Source organism: Tenrec ecaudatus, chromosome 10 (assembly GCF_050624435.1).
Source record: "Tenrec ecaudatus isolate mTenEca1 chromosome 10, mTenEca1.hap1, whole genome shotgun sequence".
Classification (NCBI taxonomy): domain Eukaryota; kingdom Metazoa; phylum Chordata; class Mammalia; order Afrosoricida; family Tenrecidae; genus Tenrec; species Tenrec ecaudatus.
In genome coordinates this window covers 5,269,976-5,278,984 of record NC_134539.1, presented here as the reverse complement: position 1 = coordinate 5,278,984, position 9,009 = coordinate 5,269,976, and positions in this window count along the sequence as shown.

Here is a 9,009-nt window from a genome sequence, read left to right as displayed (position 1 = left end):
AAAGGAAGCCCTATCGACAGCAGGGTCTGAGCTGAGGGGTGTGGTCACACAGTGAGGTGCTGGGCAGCAGTGGGAGGGAGACACTAAGAAGCAGCAGTCATCGCGTCAGTGTGTGTTTGGGTATGTGTGGTGGTGGGGGGGGTACTCCCAAGACTTTTCATTGGCTGATTATAGGGAAGCTGATAGCCAGGCCTTTCTTCCCAGGCACCTCTGCGTGGACTTAAACCACCAACCTTTCATCAGCAGTGGAGTGGGTTAACCGCTTGCACTGAAACTTCAAGGTTGAAAGCCCGCTGAGCTGGTGGTTCTCCACCTTCCTTTCATACAGTCCCTCATGTGGTAGTGACCCCCCAACCACAAAATTCTCTTTACTACTTCATTACTATGATGAGTGGGGCGACTCCTGTGAAGGGGCTGAAACCTACAGGCTGAGAACCGTTGCGCTGAGCTAACCAAGCCCCCGGGAGCCCTGGTGCCGGAGTGGTTTCACTTTGGGTTGCTAACTGCAGGGTCAACCCTTAGAAACCACCAGCCTCTCCAAGAGAAAACGACAAGGCTTTCTTCTGCAAAGATTGCATTTCGGATCCCCCACCCCCGGGCCCGTTCTGAGGCTCGCTGAGAATCGCAATCGGCTGGGTGGCAGTGAGTTTTTGGAGCCCCACCCCGAGGGCAGCAGAGAGGCTCCTTAGCAGAGCCCCAGGTTAGCTGGCGGCAACTTGGGTGCCAGCAGCTTGCATGGTTCTCGGCTCCAGAACAGCTCATCAGTTTCCTGACAAGATCTTCCTCGGTGACAGCAGGAGCAGGCCGTTTCCATTAGCACCAGATAATGCGTTTAAACGGAGCAGAAGTCTTCACCGCCACTCTGTCCAGACGCCAGGCAGGAGCTGCAACAGTGGGACGGAAGGCGGAGAAATCACCTCGGGCTGGACATGCCGAGCCTGGAATGACTGAAGGGGCCATCGGATTCGATGCCAGGCCGCACAGAGCCCCAGTCAGGTGACATCCCCCCTGGAGCCCCAGACGGTTGGTGCACACAGCTTACTTTGCCCTCCAAGCACTGAGTGCTTCACCAATTGGACCACCCAGGGACTGCTGCCTCTTTAAGGAGCCCTGCTGGTGGAATGAGGTATGCATTGGCCTGCTAACCACAAGGTCGGCAGTTCAAATGCACCAGCTTCTCTGGGGGGGAAAGATGAGGTCTTCTGTTCCTATAGTTACAGCCTTAGAAACCCCACCGGAGCAGTTCCGCTTTGTCCACGGAGTCACTGAATCAGAATGGAAGCCAGGACAGTGAGTTTGGTGGTTGAGTTTTGAACTGGCAGACGCATTTGTTAGGTAGCTGGATAGGGAGTTGCCCCTCATGCCAAAGCCTCCGTCCCCTCTTTACAGGACGTTGGAAGCTCACAAAGGTCAGAGGGCATGTGTGAATTCAGGCCTTTGAGACAGGAAGCCAGTACACCTGGTGGGCTTGATTCAGCCAATGGGGTCAATCAGCACCTTGGACCATGCCTCCCAAAGGAAGGCCCCCAAGAAGCCAGGCCTGGGTTGGGGTTCTCTGGCCTCAGGTTTCCACGTGTGGGTGTGCAGTGCCCTGAGGGGCCCTGTGTCAAACCTGAAGCTCCTCCCCCTTATAAAAACCCACTGGGATCACAAACCAGGCTTCAGCATGAATCTTTTTCGTGCAAAGTCATGGTCCAAGGTATGTAACCAAGAAACCTAATGCATTCTCCCTCGTTGGGCACCCAGCTCTCCTGTTGGCACTAGATGCCTGAGCCAAACCGTGATGCCACCGACACACTGAAGACCAAAAACTAAATCCATGATTGTGTCAATTACAGTGTATTCAAAGAAACAGTCACTGCCATTTTGTCCATTCCAATGTATTAAATAAAACTTCACTGTCTTCGAGTTGATACTGACTTACAGGGACCCTACAGGACAGGATAAAACTGCCCCTGTGCGTTTCCGAGATGAAATTCAGAAATAAAAAACCTTGTTTTTCTCCTGAGGTGGTTTTGAACTACTGGCTTTGTAATTAGCAGCCCAACAAATAACCACTACGTCACTAGGGCTCCAACGTTTCGTGATCCTACATAGGGTTTCCATGGCTACCACTCTACAGGACAAGACAACCTCATCTCCCACAGAGCGACTGGTGGATTTGAACGGCTGACCTGTGGTTAGCAGTTCAAAACTCATGACGTCACTACCTCTTTTCAGGTCCTTCCTCCAGCTGTCTTTTGGGAAAGGACTTGAGAACCAGGCAATTGGAACCGTGTGTCCCAGCAGGGTCTCGCAGCCAACAGGGCCTCCTGGCTCTTGGGCCCTAGCCCCTACTTGGCTTCCTGCTGGTTCCAGGTAGTTGGACATTGAGAGGTCAACACTGAGACACGGAACGGAGATAGATTTGAGACAAAGAGCATGAGGTTAAGAGCGGCTTTATTAGGGCAGGGAAAGAGCTCCTGGGAGGGAATGGGAGTGCAGAGAGAGGGACAGGAGCATCTTGAGCTCCTGGGCGCTTCCGAGATCCAACGAGTTGGGTCAGGGAAATCTCAGCTTGCCAGAGAGGCCTTGGGAGATACATAGGCTTCGAGCTAGGGAGGTGTACGTTGACGACAAGAAGAGTTTTTGCTTGCAGCTGCAGGACCTTGAGTCAGGATGTGATCCCTGGGAAGTGCCTTTGCTTGCCAACCTACTGCCTGGAGTGCTGGGACAGGGCTGCACAACCTTGGTCTGGAGAGAGAAGCTCCTTGGAATGTTGGGGCAGAAGATGCAGACTTCAATAGGTCATTTATCTTCCTCAGAGGCTGCAAATGGGGGCCTTGAAGTTCTATCTCCCTGGGGAGCTGCCTAGTCCATCCCTGGCCCAAAGAAATGTGCTCTTTTTACCCAGAGTCTCCTTTTTCTCCTCTGACAGGTAGGGAGCCTCGGGTGTTTTTCTTTCGGTTCCAGGCCACTGAAATAATGCTCACATTGAAATAAAGCAGCCTCCCACCCCCACACACACCCTTTTATTTTGTTTCTAAAACTCAAACTGTGCCTTTGAGTTGATGCCAACTCATGGTCCTCCTACAGGACAGCAGAATGACCCCTGGGGGTTTCTGAAATCGTAACTCTTTATAGGAGAAGCAGCCTGCATCTTTTCCTCTTGGAAAGGCTTGTGGTTTTGAACCTCACCTTGTGGTTAGCAGCCCAATACGTAGCCACTACATCAGTAAGGTCCCCAGGGCATCGAAAAGGAATGCTAATACTTTATGATGTGTGCTACACCAAATCAATTCTGATTCCTAGTGATCCTGAGGACGGGAGGACTGTCCCTGTTGGGTTTTGAGACATTTACAGGAGAAGACAGCCTCATCTTTCTCCCTCAGAGTGGCTGGTAGGATCAAACCGCTGACCTTGAAGGTTAGTAGCTCAGTGTGTAACCCAATAGGGCACCTTTCCTATGTAGAATTTCCAAGTTGTAAATCTTCACAGGAGCAGACAATGCTTTCTCGGGAGGATGGGCTGGTGGGTTTGAACCGCCGACCTTAAGGCCAGGCTTTTAACACTTAGCCAACAGCATCACAAACCTTTGATCCTATGATAAAGCCAGGCGTGCCTGTACTAAGATCTGCCCTGCCCACGCCACCAAGTCACCTTCAGAAGGACAGGCACTGAGGAGGAGATGCACAAAGAGAACCTGTCTGCTGAAGCCACCCCGCCCACACCCACAGCAACAGGCAGACAAATGGGATTTGTGGAATCTCACCACACCTGGCAAGTCTGGCATCCCGGGCTCCACAGCACAGTGGAAGAAGCAAGGAAACTGCTGGCTTTGCTGGCCCCAGGATCTTCCCCTTGCCCAGGGACAACTAGCAGAGAGCAGGGCTGTGGGGCAGTGGGATCATTTTACTGCTGGACCCGCTTCCTGGACCATTGTTGGCTGATAAGCAGGGCAATTAACCGCTGAGCTATCCTTAAGCAAACCTTCCTCCTCACACCCTGCCCCTGGGCAGGAACTAGCAAGAGATCAATGTCATGGCTTGTTTTCATGTGGACTTATGTTGGCAGTTCGCCACTGAGTAAGTGTTGGTGGGTCTTACCAGTGGGTTGTCTGCAGGGCTTGTTTAGAACCTGTAGTTTCTCCTGAAGCCTCAGGGAGGGAGTTGCTGGCTCCTCAAAGGGGTGGGGTGGGGTGGGGGGTGTGGCGAGGAAGGGAGCTGGCTCCAAGGGGAGGTCAATGGCCCTACTTTGATGGCGCTGTGGGTTGGGTGCTGGGCTGCTGACTGTAAGGTCTGGTTCAGATCCACCAGCAGGAGGAAAATGAGGCTGTTGACTCCCATGATGATAGTTTCAGATCCCCTCTCTCAAGTCACTGCCTTAGGCTGGCTTCATAAGAGAAGCAAATCCAGCGACACCTCTATGGAAGGAAATTTAGGGAAATTTACCATGGGAAAACAGCACCCACAGTTGTAGAAGTTGGCAATTCCAGGTCTGGGATATTCTGGTTTTAAAGCCACAGAGGCTGATGGGGAGACCAGAGGCGAGGGGCTGCAGGCGCAAGTGAATCGGGTCAGATGGCGAGTTGCTGATGACTCCCAGGGCCGGCAGGGGGATGGCAGGTTGTTGTCGCAAGTCCAAGCAACTGCAGGTGTAGGAGCCAGATACGGATTCAGGCACAGCAGGAAGCACTCGAGCTTTTCCACACTGCCCGCCTATATTGGAAGCGGATCATGCTCCAGGAACCTTCCTTTCTGTGGATTGCATCAGGTCTGTTGCCTTCCACACCCACACTAATCTTACAAGTGATTGGCTGTGATGATCTTAGGCCAGGTGATGTTATGGGGGGTGTTCACTGCCAAACCATTGAGGATCCTGGTCCACCCAATTGGACACAAAACCTAACTACCACAGTCACTGTGAGCCAGAAGTGATGCCATGGCGAGTCTGGTTTGGTTTAGACACAAGGCTGCCAAAAGCTAAGGCAAAATGACTTCAAGGCCATCTACTTCCCACGAGTAGTACATGAATATCTAAAACCTCTAAAAAACTTACTGCCATCAAGTCGATGTTGACTCACACAGCAACCCTGTGTGACAAGGTAGAACTGCCCGTCAGTTTCTGACACGACAGCTCTTCACAGGAGTAGAAAACCCTGCCTTCCTCCCATGAAGCAGCTGGTGGTTTCAAACTGCTGGCCTGCGGTTAGCGGCCCAATGTGCAACCATTATGTCACCAGGGCCCCTAAGTGACTATGCACTTACACGTGATGTTGCTCCCAAACCTGCCATCAAGCCCATGCGATACAAGGTCAATCTTTACCAGAGCAGACCGCCTTCTCTTTCCCCCGAGGAGCAGCTGGTGGGCTTGACCCGCAACCTTGTGGCTAACAGCCCAAGGCCCAGCCCACAGTGTCACCAGCGCCCCTCCACTAGACAGTTGACCTTTTGGGAGTCCTGGGTGGCTCAAAGGGTTAAAAGATTGGCAGGTAAGCCCACGTAGAGGTGCCTCTGAAGACCAGCCTGGTGTGTGAATCCAAGTTGACTAGAGAAACAAAGTCAGACACTCATGTGTATAAGAGAGAGCTTTATATCAAAGAGCAATTGGACATTAAGAAAACATCCCAGTCCAGATCAAGTCCATAAGTCCGATATTACCCCATGTGTTGACACTAGTCCATAAATTACTCTTTAGACTCACGCAGTCATGCAATAACACCAACTGCAGGAAAATCACAGGCCAGTGGGTGGAAAACCTTGTGGATCCAGTGGCTGTGGAAGCATCTCAGCATTGGCATGGGTCTCCACATGGCTCTGGCTCCATCAGGGTGTCTCCATGTGCCATGTCAACAGGAATGTCTCATGGAGTGAGTGTATCTGGTCTCCAGTAAGCTATTTGTTACCTCCTTTGCACCTCCAAATGAGGTCAAGTTGCGACCTGATTGACAGATGAAGCACCACCCCTTCACAAGTTGGCACCAGATTATGGGACTGCCACTCCTGCACATTCTCACACAGCCTCTTGCCACGAGTCAGCATCGAGGCCATAGCAGCTTGTACCGCCGAAGCTTCCCACGTTTCCAGGCATTACACGTGAGGTCAGCAAGGCAGCCAACAGCCACCCGAGGCCTCCCTCCCAGGCACCAGCCCCCAGTAGAACCCACTCCCCCACAATGTCCCCACCCCCATGGTCATTCTCTGTGTTGATCCTGAAACAGGTCCTAGACACCCCTGGAGTACTGAGCCTTAACGGGTCCCAAAGCAATAGGGCAATGATGACGAGCTGGTACCAAATGATTGCAAGGTTGGCAGTTTGGGCTCACCTGCTGGTCGGTGGGGGAAAGACGGTGGCCATCTGCCCCTGTGAAGATGTGTGGTCTGGGAGACGCTGGGGAGCAGCCCTACTCTGTCCTCCAGGGTCTCATGGTTGGGTGCCCGGTCAGTTTCAACCCACAGGGACCCTGTGCACAACAGACAGACACACTGCCTGGTCCCGTGCTGTCCTCAAAGCTGTTCCTATGCTCGAGCCCATTGTTGCAGCGCGTGTCCATCCTTCTTGTCGAGGGCCTGCCTCTATTTCGCTGCTTCTCTACTTTACCAAACACGATGTCCTTCTCCGAGGACTGCTCTTTCCTGATGACATGTCCAAAACACGGAAGCCGGAGCCTCTCCATCTTTGCCTCTAAGAAGCCCACTGGACATACTTCTGAACAGATTTGTTGGACTCAATGACTCTGTGTGTGTGTGTGTGCGCGCGCGCGCGCGCGCACATGCTAGGAGTCCTGTTGGCATGGACAGCTAACTACTCGGCTACTAACCAAAAGACTGGTGGTTTGGAACCCCCCGCCCCCCACCAGTGGCTCCAGGGAGAAAGGCCTGGCACTGCACTGCTATAAAGAGAACATGGCTCCTGATCAGTCAAAAATGAACTTGACTGTGACAGCAAAGACTTCTCCATGTGCAAAACCAGGTTCAAATCCATGCAAACACAGTTGATCCTGTCACAAATCAGTGGAGAAGCCAACGTGCCCTCGGGTTCCCTGCCTGGCAGTTTGAGCAAGGAGACCCCACAGGGACTCTGGAGTGAATGCTAAGCTGTCGGCTGTGCGAACTCTGAGTCAAAACACTGCTGCTGTCCGGGGATGGCTAGGTTCTCCAGGCTGCGGGCAACAGCCACAGTGCCCGTGGACGCAGAGCTGCCAGGAGAGGCCCGTTTGCCGCCAGCACTTCACATAGATTCATCAAGGGCCTGTGGGTCTTGGGGGCACCAGGTGGTGGGAATGCAGCGTGAAGGAGACAAAGTGGGGTCCCTGCCCTCACCAGCTGAGCATCTACTGGCTGTCCCTTCTTGCCTGGAGGAAATGCCACACAAAAGCCCGTTCAGGAGCAGAAGGCTGCTTGGTGGGCCTGAGATACAAGCACAGGTGGGCATGCTGGGCTTCAGTGGCTGGTGATGGCCTGTTTTCATGGTCCTGGATGTCCAGAGTTGAATGTCCAGCCCCACACACCCCCAGAACGTGCCGGAAATGATGCCTACATTGTAATGCCAACCCCTTTAGCTTAACTCCATCCAGCCTTTGTCATCCGTCAGGTCTGAAGCAGAACTCACTCCTTTGGCTCAATTACACACACACACCCCTCTCAATTTACACACCCTCAATTTACACACACACACACACACCCCTCAACATACACACACACACGCATCAATTTCACACACACGCACACCCCTGAAAGCTGATGCCTTGGAAGAAATGCCGACTCCTAGCGACCACGCCGTGCGGGGTAGACCTGCACCCGTGGGCTTCTGAGACTGCCATCCTCGCTCTTCTATGGGCGCAGAAAGCTTAAACTTTTCCCAGTGGAGCCACAGGTGGTTTCAAACTGCCAGCCTTGTGGTTAGCAGCCCTTTGGCCAAATATGAAGCAGGGCTGTGGAGGAACAGGTGCCCTGGTGGCATAGAGGCCCAGACCATGAGGCTTTCTACTCCCGTCAAGAGTTACAGTCTCGGAAACTCCATACAGTCGGTCCAGATGAGTCTGCATCAACTCAGTGGCAGTGAGTTTGGGTTTTTTGTTTGAGAGGAGACTTTGGGGGCTACTTTTGGTTGAAGATTCAATGAAGATTCCTAGCCAGCAGTTTAGGGGCTCATTGAGCCTCCAGAGCTGACAAACACTTTCGTTAAGAGACAGGAGTGGAAAGTTGGAGGGGGAGGGGGTTGAGATTGCTTGGCTCCATTCACAGCCTCTGCAACGTCTGGGGAGCAGCTGCCATTGCCCCAGGCCGGAGCGTAGTGTAACCTCCGGGGACACCTGTGTGGAGGAGGGCCCTTGACTGAGCCACAGCGGCCTGACAGCATCTCCAGTAGGTGGCCTGTGCCACCTGAGCCAAGAACAAGACGGGGAGGACTTGGAGAGGCTGGCTCGTTGTGTGATGGGGGTCCGTGGTGTCTCCAGTTGCAGGAAGAGCTGGAAGGGGAAATGAGGGGCAAGCACCTGCCCAGGAGTGGCCCCACCACCTGAGATGGGCATCCTCTGTCCTCCACCTCAGGGGACCCCATCCTGAGCCCCACATAAAGTGCTTTCTGATTCACACAACCCCTGCTTGTCCCTGTGGCTGGGGGCCGCCCCTCAAGTTGAAATCCCACTCCGGGGCAGAGAGTGTTCAGTGAGAGTCAGAGGGTGTCTGCATGTCGATTGGTCTTATCTATAGGCACACCATTTGACACCTAACAGTGTTGAAGAACAACAATGCCATTCTCAGAACTCACGGGCAACTGTCCCAAGCCGTGCTGCTGCCAATTGCCTCCTCTGCTTGTGAACGTTGGATGTGGAATGAGGAAGACCGCGGATGGAGGAGAATTGCCCCAAAGGGCTGTCCGGCCTGGGAGCTTTACACAAGCAGGTGGCCAAGGCTTGCTCCGGGGCAGCCCACCTGTCAGTCAGCAGCCGTGTGCTTAACCAAAGCCCCACGAGGCCTCCTGGACCTCCCCCACCCCTTGGTAGATTGTATCTTACAGTGAGCCCGT